The sequence below is a fragment of the Eriocheir sinensis genome, chromosome 25 (assembly GCF_024679095.1).
Source record: "Eriocheir sinensis breed Jianghai 21 chromosome 25, ASM2467909v1, whole genome shotgun sequence".
NCBI classification, from domain to species: domain Eukaryota; kingdom Metazoa; phylum Arthropoda; class Malacostraca; order Decapoda; family Varunidae; genus Eriocheir; species Eriocheir sinensis.
Genome location: NC_066533.1, coordinates 15,375,896 through 15,378,950, shown reverse-complemented (window position 1 = coordinate 15,378,950; position 3,055 = coordinate 15,375,896).

Here is a 3,055-nt window from a genome sequence, read left to right as displayed (position 1 = left end):
TACAGAAGAAAGGTTAAACTATCATCAGGATTATAAGACTACCCCTGGAAATGCCCCGAACTCCTAGGAAAGCCTTGTTAAATATGTACTGTTCCCCTTAGACACCGTGGAGGCGAGAAAACTTATATTCAAAGGCCAAAAAGGAGAATAATCGGGTTTTCAGGAGTGTTTTCTTACATTCACGTTACAGAAGAAAGGTTAAACTATCATCTGGCTCATAAGACTACCCCTGGAAATGCCCCGAACTCCTAGGAAAGCCTTGTCAAATATATATTGCTCCCTCCAAGACACCATGGCGGCGAAAAAACTTATCTTCAAAGGCCCTAAAGGAGAATAATCGGATTCTCAGGAGTGTTTTCTTACATTCACGCTACAGAAGAAAGATTAAACTACCATCTGGCTCATAAGACTACCCCTGGAAATGCCCCAAACTCCTAGGAAAGCCTTGTTAAATATGCACTGTTCCCCTTAGACATCATGGCGGCGAGAAAAACTTATATTAAAAGGCCAAAAAGAAGAATAATCGGGTTATCAGGAGTGTTTTCTTACATTCACGTTACAGAAGAAACGTTAAACTACCATCTGGCTCATAAGACTACCCCTGGAAATGCCCCGAACTCCTAGGAAAGCCTTGTTAAATATGTACTGTTCCCTCCAAGACACCATGGCGGCGAAAAAACTTATCTTCAAAGGGCAAAAAGGAGAATAATCGGGTTCTCAGGAGTGTTTTCTTACATTCACGTTACAGAAGAAAGGTTAAACTATCATCAGGTTCATAAGACTACCCCTGGAAATGCCCCGAACTCCTAGGAAAGCCTTGTTAAATATGCACTGTTCCCCTTAGACATCATGGCGGCGAGAAAAACTTATCTTCAAAGGCCAAAAAGAAGAAGAATCGGGTTTTCATGAGTGTTTTATTATATTCACGCTACAGAAGAAATATTAAACTACCATCTGGCTCATAAGACTACCCCTGGAAATGCCCCGAACTCCTAGGAAAGCCTTGTCAAATATGTACTGTTCCCTCCAAGACACCATGGCGGCGAAAAAACTTATCTTCAAAGGCCCCAAAGGAGATTAATCGGATTCTCATGAGTGTTTTATTATATTCACGCTACAGAAGAAACGTTAAACTACCATCTGGCTCATAAGACTACCCCTGGAAATGCCCCAAACTCCAAGGAAAGCCTTGTTAAATATGTACTGTTCCCTCCGAGACACCATGGCGGCGAAAAAACTTATCTTCAAAGGCCAAAAAGAAGAATAATCGGGTTCTCAGGAGTGTTTTCTTACATTCACGCTACAGAAGAAACGTTAAACTACCATCTGGCTCATAAGACTACCCCTGGAAATGCCCCGAACTCCTAGGAAAGCCTTGTTAAATATGTACTGTTCCCTCCAAGACACCATGGCGGCGAAAAAACTTATCTTCAAAGGCCCCAAAGGAGATTAATCGGATTCTCATGAGTGTTTTCTTACATTCACGTTACAGAAGAAACGTTAAACTATCATTAGGCTCATAAGACTACCCCTGGAAATGCCCCGAACTCCTAGGAAAGCCTTGTTAAATATGCACTGTTCCCCTTAGACACCATGGAGGCGAGAAAAACTTATCTTCAAAGGCCAAAAAGAATAATAACCGGGTTGTCAGGAGTGTTTTATTATATTCACGTTACAGAAGAAACGTTAAACTATCATTAGGCTCATAAGACTACCCCTGGAAATGCCCCAAACTCCTAGGAAAGCCTTTTTAAATATGTGTTCTTGGGTGGTGAAAATGCGACCCGGAGCCTTCAAAGACATATCGTGAAAGTTCATATGAGTCCTTGTAATGCTTGTATTATACGTTTTTTGCTATTTTGTGGCCTCTAGTGTGTCAGTATGGCCGTGATGATGGAGTTTGCACAATACCACCGCAGCATCCGAATTTTCTAACACCTTTTTTGTGGTTTCTTTCAAGTGTAAACGTATTTTTTCAGTGTTTTTTTTTTTACCACGGGAGCCCCATTGTGTTATTTTAGTCAAGAATAAGCTCTAATTGATGTTTTCTAGCTGTTCTGTGTGTTATTATGAGTCATTGTAAATACTGCAGATATATAATCATAATCTACAGGTAGCTATCGATGATCCATTCCTCTCCCTTCGAAGATCCTTATTCCCTCTCCTTTTTTTCTCTACTTCATTTTAATTCTTCCCTATATTCCTTTCCTTCCCTGATTTATCTTCTCTCACTCTTCCCTTCTCTTCCCATCCCTCACTTCTATAATTTGTCTGGAAATTCTCAAGGTATACACAAATTTTCTTGAACATTTCGTAATAACTTTTCTTTTTGCGGTCTGTTCCGAATATAAAACAATGATTTCAGTCGAGAATAAGCTCAAATTGACGTTTAATTATAGCCGCTCTGTATATCATCAAGGGTAGTCATCGTGAACATTGCAGATGTCTCCGTAAAATCCCCAAAGGTCACAGATTCTTAAACATTTCTCACACACCACATTTGTTAAGGCTCTTCTAGGATTTCTGGGCAGTTACATGGGTACTTTTATAATCCTGGTGGTAGTTCAACCCTTCTTCTGTACAATGAGCCTAGAAAAAACACTCCAGAAAACGTTATAGTCTCATATTTTAGGTCTTTGGAAATTATCATTGTAAGAGGCCATCTGATTATCCTTATACCAACTGTAACAAGTCAAATTACAATGGGATAACAATTACATAACATACGGAGAGAGCTTATATCATATGGAGAGATATGTACATAGACTTATTGATTGATTAATTGATAGTTTAATGTTGCAAGTAAACAACAAAGGAGAAGAGACCACAGGTAAAATTATATTAAATCAAATGCCGCCACCGAGACTTTTAATTTCTTCTTTAGTGAATATATTTTAATAAGCTAGCTGAAGGAATTAGTGTCGGTTGAGCTTGTTTTTAGATGAGTCAATATATCGTGTTGCACTAGACTTATACATATATTAATGGATACGTAGGCCTGTCATAGGATAAATTAAATAAATGGACTATGAAATTATCCTTATCCCGAGCGATG